The sequence below is a fragment of the Tamandua tetradactyla genome, chromosome 14 (genome assembly GCF_023851605.1).
Source record: "Tamandua tetradactyla isolate mTamTet1 chromosome 14, mTamTet1.pri, whole genome shotgun sequence".
In the NCBI taxonomy this organism is placed as follows: domain Eukaryota; kingdom Metazoa; phylum Chordata; class Mammalia; order Pilosa; family Myrmecophagidae; genus Tamandua; species Tamandua tetradactyla.
Genome location: NC_135340.1, coordinates 91993262 through 92005585, shown reverse-complemented (window position 1 = coordinate 92005585; position 12324 = coordinate 91993262). Strand labels below are relative to the sequence as shown.

The 12324-nt window shown below is 42.1% G+C and overlaps 1 long non-coding RNA gene across 1 annotated transcript in view; it reads left to right on the top strand.

Moving 5' to 3' along the window:
• Positions 1 to 12123, top strand: part of LOC143655242 (uncharacterized) — a 47514-nt gene extending 35391 nt beyond the window's left edge. Inside the window, exon 4 of the long non-coding RNA XR_013162128.1 lies at positions 9105 to 12123. This is a non-coding gene — a long non-coding RNA (uncharacterized LOC143655242). The remainder of the gene's footprint in view (positions 1 to 9104) is intronic.
• Positions 12124 to 12324: the final 201 nt, after the last annotated feature.

Below are 12324 nucleotides of genomic sequence, written 5' to 3'. Positions count from 1 at the left end.
GGTTTGAAAGGAAGTATCCCCCCTAGAAAATCCATGTTTTGGTCAAAATCCCATTTCATAAGGGGAGAATGGTCTCTGTTCAATACTGTACGTTTGAAACTGTGATCGGATCATCTCCCTGGATGATGTGATTTTGTCAAGAGTGGTTGTTAAGCTGGATTAGGTGACAAAATGGGTCTTGATTGGTTTATTGGAGTCCTATAAAAGAGAAAAACATTTTGGAGAAGGAGATTCAGAAAGAGCAGCACCATAAAGTAGAGAGTCCACCAGCCTGCGACCTCTGGAGATGAAGAAAGAAAATGCCTCCTGGGGAGCTTCATGAAACTGGAAGCCAGGAGAGAAAGCTAGCAGATGACGCCGTGTTCACCATGTGCCCTTCCAGCTGAGAGAGGAATCCTGACCATGTTCACCATGTGCCTTCTCACTTGAGAGAGAAACTCTGAACTTCATTGGCCTTCTTGAATCAAGTTATCTTTCCCTGGATGGATGCCTTTCATTGGACATTTCTATAGATTTGTTTTAATTGGGACATTTTCTCAGCCTTAGAACTGTACACCAGCAATGTATTAAATTCCCGTTTTTAAAAGCCATTCCATTTCTGGCATATTGCATTCTGGCAGCTAGCCAACTAGAACAATATCATTATACATAGTTCATAGTTTAATTAAATTCATTCTCTTTCTTGTCCAGTTCTACGCTTTAAAAAAATTTTTAATGATGACGTATGTAAAATGGAAATTTTAAAATTTCCCTTTTAACCCTTCAAGTACACAATTCAGTGGTGTTAATTACGTTTACAGCATTGGGCTGCCATCACCGCCCTCCATGCCCAAAGCTTCTTCATCACCCCAAACAGAAACTCTGTACTCATGAAGCACTAATTCCCCGTTCCCACGCAACTGTAATGTGAGAAATGCAAGATATGCAAAGGGTAAATAAGGCTAAGAAAAATGAAATAAAGCTATGGGTGAAGTTAATGCTCAGAATGCAATCCATATCTCTTGTACATTTTGCTTGAGATGTAGCTGCAAATTTGACTTTTGGCTTTTCAGCCATCAATGCAAAAGGGAAAACAGCATTACTAAAAAAATTTACAGTGTCCATAAGAAAAATAGAAGCCTGCTACACAGGTGAGACAGCTCTTCCTAATCCTAAAATATAAAACAAATGATCGATTTAATCCTCATCAGAGGATATGGTATGAGAAAGCAAACAATAGCCTTAAAATAAATAAAAGGAATTTCACTAGTTCTTTGATTCTTGGAGACTCTGAAGTCATAATTGTTGATTGTTAAGTATCTGGCTTCCCAACTTTATAGTGTGCCATTTTCGCATGTTATGATATCCTCTGGAAATATGCCTTTGATGGTGCACAACATTCCCTCAAGAGGCTCTAAAATAATCTGTTTAAGCATTCCTCTATAACTGGGGATTTTAACGACTTCTATTTTTTTTTAATTAAAAGTAACACTGCAGGATTTTTCCTTGAGTAAATCTTTGCTCATCTTTCTGTGATTTCTTTAGGCTGGATTCCTAGCAGTGGGTCAAGGAGGGCATAGATATTGAAGGCTCTTGTCATTTGACAGATTGTTTTCCAGAAATATTCAACCAATTTGTGCCCTTGTTAAATGAAAAGCTCCTTTTTATCTTTATTCTGTAACCCTGCAATCCTTTCCAGGGTAGAGCATTATCTTAAGAGAGAAAATATTTGCCGATTTATGGGTTAAAAAGATGTCTTATTTTAAATTTGCATTTCTTTGGTTAGTAGTGGGATTGTGTTTTTTTCCACAATGCATTCCTTTTTGTACATGTAAATAACTTTCATTTTTGCCCATTGTGTTGTCAAAATGGGCTATTCATTGTTGTCATAATTAGCTCTTTATGAAATGCCATTTGATTGCAGATTTGTTGGCAATTTGTCATCTGTCTTTTAATTTTTTTGTGTGGTACCTTAAGCTATTTGAAAGTCAAATTGATCTTTTGTGATTGTATTCTCATTTGCATTTATTCTTAGAAAATTCTTTCATTTTTAGATTATCTAAATATTTACGTGCATAGTGTATTAGTCAGGATTCTCTAAAGAAACAGAGAACCAACAGGAGCTATCTGTAAAATACGAATTTTTAAAAGTGTCTCACACAGCCTTGGGGAAGTAAGAGTCCAAAATCTGTAGGGCAGGCTGTGAGCTGGCAGCTCCAATAAACTCTCTAGGAGAGGATGGCTGGCTGAAGCAGAAAAGAGGGATTCTTTCTTCTGAATTCTCATTAAAGGCCTTTGGGTGATGGGATTAAATGTCATGCATTGCAGAAGATGCTTCCCTTAGCCTACTACAGATGTAATCAGCCATGAATGCAACCAACATGGTCATGATTTAAGTCCATGAAATGTCCTCATTGCAACAGACAGGCCAGTGTTTGCCTGGCAAGACAACAGGGCACCACTACCTGGCCAAGCTGACACATGAACAAAACCATCACACTTAGTATTTGATTACTTTATGGTTTTTAATGTTCATCTCTGAATAAACTTTCCTTTTTTAATTTGAAAAAAAATTAAATAAAGAAAAGTTCATAGATTAGTTTAGCAATCACCCATGTGACCTATTACTGCGATGGTGCCATTTTATAATCTTCAGAGTTTTTAAATGCAAGAAATAAAAATTTCATTGAAACCTCCTTTATATTCTTTCTAGTCACAATCTTTCCCTTTTCTCCTTAGAATCAACCCCATGATGAAATTTATGGATGCCTTTCAATTTATGGGTGTTTTTTTGTATTAATTTATTTTATTTTATACCTCTGAACACTATAGTATTATTTTGCATATTTAGTTTTTTTTAATTCAATCATATTGTGCACATTCTTGTTTTAGTTTGCAAGCTGTCAGAATGCGATATACCAGAACTTGAACAGCTTTTCAAAAGGGGACTTTATTAAGTTACAAGTTTATAGTTTTAAACCTATGAAAATGTCCAAACTGAGGCATCCAGGGGAAGCTATCTTAATTCAAGGAAGGTTGATGCATCTGGAAACACCTCTGTCAGCTGGGTAGTCTCATGGCTGTCGTCTGCTGGTTTCTTGCTCATGGGCTCCGTTTCTTTCAGCCTCTGTTCCTGTGGGGGTTCCTCACTCTGCTTCTCTGGGGCTGGATTTCATCTCTTGGCTTCCCTTGGCTCTCTCCAGGTCCTGGCTTGCTTAACTTCTCATGGCAACATCTGCTGGGCTCCAAGCGTCTCCAAATACCCCAGTCTGTGTTCTCCTAAACAACTGTTCTCCAAGAGTAGAACAGGCTCTCTCTGTTGACTCTCCTCTGCTCTGAAACTTATTGGCTCTGTCATTTTTGTCATTTCTGATTCTCTCCAGTATGTTTCCTCTTTTGAAAGATTCCAGTAAATGAATCAAGACCTACATGGAATGAGTGGCATCACATCTCCATCAAATCAAAAGGCCACACCCACAATTAGGGGTGTCACATCTCAATGGAGATAATCTAATAAAAGTGTCCAACTTGCAGTATTGAATCAGGATTAATGAAATGGCTGCTTCCACAAGACTGGATCAGTATTAAAGCATGGCTTTTCTGGGGTACAGAATACCTTCAAACCGGCACAATTCTGAAACTCCACTCCCTTTTTTTTGTTGTTTGCTCAAGATAGTGCTTTTGAGATTTATTCACTTGGATACTTATATCTAGTTTATTTAATTGCTGTTTAATAGTCCAACAGATGACTATATCCCATTTTATTATCTGTTCCCCTATTGGAACACCTACCAATCACCTGGTCCCTTTACCTTCAATCTCTCTCCAGCCTACACTATCCCTGGAGTAAATTCCTCTGAAATGTTGTCACAGGTCAGGTTTCCTGGGAAGCCAACCTTGAGATGGAGATGAATCCATGTAGAAAGTTTATTAGTCATAAACACCCATGGGAGACAAGAGAGGGAAGCAGGATGAGCAGATAGAAAAATTAGGCTGCGAGGCTGTCTCAAGAGGGCCTCACTCAACCCCCAGGGGGCTCCAAGGCTGGGATGGTCCTTTGGAGTTGTCCCAAGTTGGGATGAGGGTTCCCGCCATCATACCCTTACATCTGTTTTTGGATGTAGCCTGCTTCAGGGAAGGGTGTGACCTTGGGCAAAGAGTGTCTCTGCAGTTGACCAGCTTCCCAAACAGGACTAATCACCAGCAGCAGGTCCAGCAACGAGGGGGCTCAGCCCTTCGGTCCTGAAGAGAGATCTGGGCACCACATCTCGCCATCACTGCTGCTGTCTTGTTACTTCACTGTCTGGAAACCCAGGCTCTTCTCATTCAGAGGGCTGAGATTCCCAAAGGAAATAGTGCCATGGGTGGCCCCCTCCTTCTGCTTCTACTGACCCAGACTTTGGATTATTTTGTGAATCTGCTACAGATTTATCCATGTGCATCCTAGGAGGGCTTTTTCTTCAAGTACTCAACCTGGTTTGGTCCCATCTTTATTACATCTTGCAAAAATAAAATAAAACAGAAAACTGAAGTTATTGGCATGTAGGTTAATTGATTGAATCATCCATTTGCTCATTCATAAATATTTATTGAGCACTTGCCATGTGCCCAGGTGTGGTTCCAATGGTTTGGGACACAGTAGCCAGAGCTTACATTCTAACAGGAAATGCAAACAGCAGACCAGCAAACAGATATACAATATAATGATAGATGTGGATATAATAATATAATGATAGATAAATAGTGGGAAAAAATCAAATCAGGTTAAGAGGATAGAGTATGGGAGAGAGAGGGGCATTTTTAAACAGGGACCACCTCTGATAAGGTGACACCTAAACAGACACCAGAAGGAAATGAACAAGTGAAAAATGTGAATATCTGCTAGAAGAGTTTCTACATAGAAGGTACAACATATGCAAAGGTTCTGAGGCAGTAGAGAGCTTGGCGTGGTTGAGGAACATCAGAAACATCAGTGTGTGTTCTAGTTTGCTAGCTGCCAGAATGCAATATACTAGGAACAGAATGACTTGTTAAAAGGGGAATTTAATAAGTTCCTAGTTTACAGCTCTAAGGCCAAGAAAATGTCCCAATTAAAACAATTCTATAGAAATGTCCAATCTAAGGCATCCAGAGAAAGATACCTTGGTTCAAAAAGGCCAAGAAGTTCAGGGTTTCTCTCTCAAGTGAGAAGGCACATGGCGAACACAGTCAGGACTTCTCTCTCAGCTGGAACGGTATGTGGTGAACACGGTGTCATCTGCTAGCTTTCTCTCCTGGCTTCCTGTTTCATGAAGCTCCCCAGGAGGTGTTTTCCTTTTGTATCTCCAAAACTCGCTGGCTGGTGGACTCTTTGCTTCGTGGTGCTGTGGCAGTCTCTGCTCTCTCAGATTCTCTCACTTTCTCCAAAATGTTTCCTCTTTTATAGGATTCCAATAAACTAATCAAGACCCACCCAAATGGGTGGAGACACATCTCTTCCTAATCCAGTTTAACAGCCACTCTTGATTGAGTCAGATCTCCAGGGAGATGATCTAATTCGGTTTCAAACATATAGTATTTAATAGGGATTAGAAGAAACAGCTGCCTTTACAAAATGGGATTAGGACTAAAACATGGCTTTTCTAGGGGACATCATCCTTTCAAACCAGCACAGTGTGGCTGGAGTAGAGGGAGGGAGGAAGTAGCAGGACCAAGGTTACAGAGGTAGCCAGGGGTCCGATCAAGTGAGCCCCAGTAGGTTATGGGAAGGACTTTTGTTTTTACCCTGAGTGGGTAAATTGTTCAAATTGTTGAATTTCAGGGGAAAAGTGGCATGCTCTGACCCATTTTAGAAGGAGCACTGTAGGGGTTGTGCGAAGAATGGAAAGTCGGGGGACCAGAATGTAAGCAGGGGTTGATTACAGAAGTCTAGGAAGACATGTGGGGCCTCAACCCTGGAGGGCGGATGGATCGTATTTGAAGCCCTGGGACTGGCTGAGTTCCACTAGGGTTGTGTGCAGGTGGAGAAGAGGACCCAAGAGGTCAGAAAGAGGGTGAGGATGTAGGAATCTAGGCCGGCTAGACAGAAGGAAAACTGGGGAGCACGTTGTCTAGGAAGCCATGTGAAAGCAGCATTCCAAGACGGGCAACTTGGATCAACTGGGTCAACTCCTGCTAAAAGGTCACCCTTTCCCAATTTGCCACCACGGGTACATTTCCCAGATTTAAACAATTATTTGGGCATTTCATTTGGAATTTGGAAAGTAGGAGAGTTAAATACACAAACTCAAATCTAGATCTTCATTGGCATTTTAAATGTCATTATTCATTTATATGAATTCTTTACTTATTTTTAAACAGTTTTATTCACACATCAGACAATCCAACCTAAGTGTATAGACATGCCTTCGCCACCACACTCTATCTGAAGACATTTCGTTTTCTTCCACAAAGAATCCATAATGAATTATTTATTTTAAGGAGTGAGGTCACCATATTGGGGTTTCTCTCTTTCCTCCAGACCCTTCCAAGGAGTGTCTTCTAGATGTTGATTTCGACCTTGCATGCGGTGTCTGCTTTTCCATCTGGAGCTCGAGCCTGGAGGTTTGCATCCTCAGCCATTTGTTTGTCATCCTTCTGGCCGCAGTTGTTCACTCCATGGCTGTTTTCTCCCACCTTGAGCTAATTCTGCTCACTAACATGCTCATCTGTATGTCCCTCATGGCGTAAGCCCAGTTTTCTGCAGCCAGTAGACTGTCATTTTATGTGAAGTGTAAAATTTCCTTTTCCTAAATGTAATTTTTTGCTTTGATAAAGCACTCTCTTAATCCAGTTTTTGGCAGAGGATATACTGGGCTGTATTTGTTGGCAATGGCATTATCTACTTAAGCAAAGGGAAAAAGAAATCAAAGCCTTTTAATGAGGTTCAAAGCCAAAGCAGTCCCTGGAGTACCCTTTGGTCTCAGCTTTTTCAAATTACAATTGAAATTATTATTCTGGGTAAAGAGAAACAGAACCCAGAATTCCCTTTGAAGAAGGGAAATGTCTGTCTCTCCAAGACATCTATCAGCCTCTCTTTTCCAGGGGTAAGATGCTCCAACCACTCTTTCTAGTTAGATATTAGGTTGAACTCTACGGTATTTGGAAGATTTTGTTTCTTTTTGTTTGGGAAACAAAACTAAAAGCCTGATTGGTCGTGGGTTTTGGGTCAAGGGTCACATTCCCCTAAGTCATATAGACCTGGGAGCCCCCTTTGCAGAGGAGTGTGCCCTAAGGCTCGGTTTATCTTGGCCGGCTGCAGCGCCACAGCACCCCAGCATGTTGAGAAAGGGTGAGGATAGAACATCGGGTTGTGGGAAAATCAGAACATCAGACTTTGGGAAAGTGACTGAGGGCCTCTGTATACACATACATTACTTTATATTTTTGTTAAGCTCACCAGTGCTTTCATACTGTAGCATTAGTCCCCTCGGGCTGCCAGAATCCCACGTAGATTAGCAAACAGCCATTTCCATTTAAGTAAAAAACTGCCTGCAGTCACTTTTGCCTGCCAGGGGAGTGGCATATTTCGTAAGAAGTGGTTTCTTTTTTGTTGAGGAAAACACCTCAATGGGGGGAGATTGAGGAAGACAGATCCCCTAGAGCACATCCTCTGTGGCAGGGATGCCAGAAGCCAGAAGCAAGCACCACATTGTTCTGCCTTATCGTGTGGGAAAATTTGTGTTTCCTAGGGTGGCCTCAGAGAGACAGAGAACTTTATGAATGTCCACTGCTTTCCTTTGTTTGTCTTGTTCACCCCTGTAATAACCCCTGGCACACAGTAGATGCTCAATATAATATTTGTTGAATCAATGGAGAGAAGGGGGAAGTGTGAGGAAGGGCAAGAAAAGGAGTCCGAGAACATGGTAGGAGCTAGAGACCCACACAAGATCACGGGTCATGAGAAATTGCCAGTGCCTTGAAATGGCTGCTCTATTTCTAGCACTTGAATTGTGGTTGGTTCCTGTCCAGTGATGTGATTGCCCCTCTCACTTAAGGCTTCAGGGAAAGTCTGCTGTGCCCACAGGTTTGTGTTGATGGTCTGCAGGGCTACGAAGGAGAAAGTGTGCGCCCAGGGCTGACAGGTTCAGGTGTGAAGAGTCAGGTTGGAGCAGGGGACAGCAGTATGGACTGACTCAGGAGAAAGTGCAACCGCTTCTCCCCCTGCCCACCCTCCTCCCAACTCACAGCTACTGGGGGTGGGGGTGGGGGTTCCTGATTGGGTTTTCAGGGTTTAGGGCATAAGACTTCAAGCTATTCAACTGAATTCCAGAGGAATGGAAACATTTAATTCACACCCCTTTGACAGATGTGGAAGCCAAGCTCAGAGAAGTTAAATGAGGTTGCTAGTGTTATTTAGGAATTTGAGTGGGAGAATTAGGGCTCGAACCAATTGTCTAAGCTCTGAGTTTTGTCCTGCTAATTTGCTACCTGGGTGGCTGCCTGTTGTCTGTTTTTCTTAGGTTCTGGTCATTCTTCTTGGGACATGGTCTCACTTTATTGAAGGGTAAAGGGAAATGTAATGAATGATGGGGTGGGTTCCCAAACATCTGTTCACGGAATTATTATGAATGCCTTGGTTTGCCAAGCAGGAGCTAGAGCTCATCATAAAGTGTGGGACCACCGGCACAACAAGGGTCCTATTAGAAATCAGGACATCTGGGTTCTTGCCAGGGCTCTGCTCCATGTCACTGTGTTCCCTGTGCAGATCACATCCCCTCTGGAATCTAATGTGCTGTGAGAAATCTCTCTTTATTCCTTCTAATATGGGTGAGTCTTAGGGGACCAACCATCCTGGTTTGCCTTGGATGGAGGGGTGTCCCCAGGGTGCAAACATTCAGTTTTAAAAAGAAGACAGTTCCAGGCCAACTGGGACGAATTGGTCACTCTAGGGTGCCCAGTCCTCTCGAGGTAGTCAGGATTCAAGATGGCGCTCGATGATCCCAACCCCCTGCTATTCAGACCTTTGTGTGCTCTGCTCCCACAATGTTGGTCTGTGTGACAGTAGTGTCTGCAGACGTGATGATGTGTCACTTCTGAGTTTAGATAATAAAGGACTATGGCTTCCACCTTGGACTTGCTCCTCTTTCTCTCTCTCTCCCCCTCAGAAGGGAGAAGCCAGATGCCATGTTGACAGCAGACCTGAGGAGAGGCACACGTGGTAAGGAATTGAAGTCTTTGGCCAACAGACAGAAATTGAACTGAGGGACAGAAAAATAACTGCGTAGACGAGCTTGGAGGCAGATCCTTCAGTCCTGTGGAGCCCTGAGGTGACCTCAGCCCCAATGGACAGCTTGACTGCAACCTTGAGAGTCATGGAACTGGAACCTACTAATCCTCAGAAACTGTGAGATAATAAATTGCTGCTTCAAAATAGATGTTAAACAACAGACAACTAATATGGTGGCATTTCTGAGAGAGTTTTCAGAGAAAATGGAGCTCTATCAGCCTCCCATGAAAGGGGCGAGACGCAGTCATACCCCTGGCCACAGGGATTGGCTCAGGCATGGACATGGGACCTAGGGCTGGTCCAGTAAGAAGGAATTGAGAAACACTGACACAAAAATACTCTTTTTCTTTGGGCTTGTGGTGTGAGCATGTGACCCATATGAACAGAGCCTGGAACTCACCGGTGGGGTGAAGTGTGGAGGCAAGAGGGGTGGATAGAGGGCAACAGATGGGGACTAGGCAAGGAAAGCTGAATATGGATCCTGGTCATGTTGTGTAATTCCAAGATCAAACTGCCCTTGAAGTTGACCTTTGGTCTATTCAGCTGGGTGAACTAACAAACTCCGTTTTGCTTTCTTTAGTTTAAGCAAGTTGAGTTTGATATCATGTCTCTTGCATCCCAAAGATTCTTAACTGATTCCCATTTTATAGGTGAGGAAACTGAGGCTCAGAGAGCTTAAGTGACTTGCCCAAAGCCACACAGCAGATAAGTGGCAGAGCCAAAACTCCTACCAGGACTTTCTGACAAAGGAACTCATCCTCTCTCTACAAAGGCCAGCTGGACAATGAATTTGACTCTGACAGCCCTAATTTCCAGGAGCTAGACATTCCAGGAAAGATCAAGTAGATTAGGATGAAAAAATTACGAAGCCGGCAAAGTTCATGCAAAACACAAAAGCAGCTCCTTTTGTGCTCTGGCTGCCAGCCTTGGCTGAGGAGATGACCAGGCCCAAGAGAAACTGTGAATGTGCATGTATCTCAGTGGAGGCCTGAGAGAAGAGTCACAGCATCTCCGGCCGTTGTTGCAAGTGCAGGCTTTGCACCAGGAGAAAAGGGGCCTACCAGAGGTATATGAGATTATATAGGACAACTGCTGGAGCAAACAACCCCAAACTCAGAGTTCTAGAATGAGAAAAGTTTATTTCTTGCTTATGCAAGATGTGTCAGATGTGACAGGTCTTCTGGGCAGCTTCCTTCCAAGCACTGGCTCAAGGATTCTGGCTTTTTCCACCCTACAGTTTAGCCACTTTCACCACTTGCCTCTCACTCATCATGGAAGGGGACGTGAGAATGTGGAAGAGGCCCATTTACTGTTAATTGCTTTGGACTGGAAGTAATACATCATAACTGTTTACTTTCCATTGGTGAACACTAGTCACGTGGCTCCATTTAGATGCAAGTGAGCTGGGAAAGGCATGTTAGCCACATGACAATGAAGAAGAAATGGGTTTGCTGAGCATCTGTCAAGTTTGTGCTGTTTGCGTAACCATTTAATATGGGCAAATGCCAAGCTGTTTGCCCTGGTACAGGACTGCATCCGCCCTGAGGAAGAGACACCCAGTTGTTCTCACAAGGGGGTATCTTTTCTGATGGGTTTTCCCAAATGGCTGCCTAGTCCCATTTTGTACAAGGGTGCTGTAATGGCTAATTTCGTGTATTACCTTGGTTAGGTTATGGTGTCCAGTTGTTTGGTCAGTCAAGTGCTGGCTTGAATGCTACCATGAGGGTATTTTGAAGATGGGTTTGCATCTATAGTCAGCTGATGGCATCTCCAGCTTGTTGCATCTACAGACAACAAAGAAGATTGTCCTCAACAAGGAGAGGAGCCCATTCCTCCAATCAGTTGCAGGTCTTAATGCGAGAACTGAGGATTTCAGAAGTCAGAAAGAGGAATTTCTCTCTTTTTTTCAGCCAGCCAGCTTCTCTGGAGGAATAAAAACTTCACGTTCATTGGAGCTCCCGATTTGCAGCCTGCAGAGGTTGGACATGCCGGATTTCAGAATCACCTTTTTGAAATTTCCTGCTTGCAGCTTGCACTACAGAATTTAGACTTGCCAGCCCCTGCGATGCATGAGCCAAATCCTTATTCCTATTGGTTCTTTTTCTCAGGAGATCCCTGACTAATAGAAATATTCTGGATATTTCTATACCAGCTATCTTTAAGGTATCACACCTTAATGTACACAAAGCACTCCCCATCCAAGAAAACATCCTTTAAGTTTTCTAGAGATTATAAATGTTTCCAAATTCAGAATTTCTGAGCTAGGATTAGCTTTAGAGATGATGTCCTTCTCCTTCCTAATTCTGCAGATGGGGAAAACAGTGTCTTTTGTAATATAAGCATTATTTGTGTGTTTGCTTATTATTATTGTTACTATTGTTGTTACTGCATCCATATGATAAGCTGATGATAAATTTATCGTGAGCGCAGATCTAGAGACCTATCTTTGTCTGTCCCTGCTATTTTGGTGCTCAATGGCATATGAGGAAGCAATCTTGGATCTTTAGATCGAAACGTTTCTTTCGATAGCTATTTCCCAAGTCTGCCTGAATTGGAGGAGTATTGACTTTCATCAGTTCTAGAACATTTTCAGCTCTTACATCTTTGAGTATCGCTTCTCCCCTTTCTCTCTGTTCTCTCTTTCTGGAACTCCAGCTCCATATATGTTAAACCTTCTTATTTTAAAATTCATGGTTTTTAACCTGTGCCTCCTATTTTCTACTTCTGTGTTGCATTCTATATCATTTCTTAACTTTGATTTTATGCTTCTAGCATTTTCTCTTCAACTGTTTCTACTCAGCTATTCAGACTATCAATGCATTTTAAATTTCAATAATTTCATTTTCATTTCAATTCCATTTGCTTTGCTTCAAGTCTTCTCAGTTATTTATAATCTCTTGTCATTATATCACATTTGACAACTACTTTTATTTCTTCTGACATATGCATTTTTTATTTTATGTGTAATAATTTCAATATCTGTAGTTTTGTGGGTCTCATTATGCTGTTTGTTATTTCTTTTGTTTCTCACTAACAGTGACATATTTTCCGGTGTCTTTTATGATTTATTATTGGGAAAACCTTGAAACTTTACTGTA